A 647-nucleotide genomic window follows, 5' to 3' on the forward strand; every position below is an offset into this window, starting at 1 on the left:
ACTCTGTTGCCCAGGCTGGAGTGCAGTGGCGCGTTCTTGGCTCACTACAACCTCCGCCTCCTGGATTCAACATGTTGGCCAGGCTGATCTCCAACTCCTGACCTCAAATGATTCACCCGCCTCAGCCTCCCAAAGTGCTGGGATTACAGGCGTGAGCCACCGCACCCAGCCACTAGCTTCTAATAACAATAATTCTACTCTCTACTTCTATGAGCTCAACTGTTTTTTAGCTCCCACTTATGAGTGAAAACATGGGGTATTTATCTTTCCATGCGTGACTTTTTTCACTGAAAATAATGTCTTCCAGTTTCATCTGCGCTGTTGAAATGGGAGAATTTCATTTTTTATGGCCACATAGTATTCCATGGTGTATAGATATCACATTTTCTTTATCCGGTCATGTGTTAATAAACATCTTAGCTATTATGAAGAGTGTTGCAATAAACTTGGGGGTGCAGATACCTCTTGGATAGACGGACTTTCTTTTAAGAAATGTATAAAGTAGTAAGATTACAGAATCGTATGGCAGTTCTAGTTTGAGTTTCCTGAGAAAGTGCCATGTGGTTTTCCATCCTAGCTGTATTCATTTACATTCCCACCAACAGTGTATGAGTTTCCATTTGTCCCAATCCTCACCAGCATTTTTT

This window comes from Mandrillus leucophaeus, unplaced genomic scaffold, assembly GCF_000951045.1.
Source record: "Mandrillus leucophaeus isolate KB7577 unplaced genomic scaffold, Mleu.le_1.0 Scaffold127, whole genome shotgun sequence".
Lineage (NCBI taxonomy): Eukaryota > Metazoa > Chordata > Mammalia > Primates > Cercopithecidae > Mandrillus > Mandrillus leucophaeus.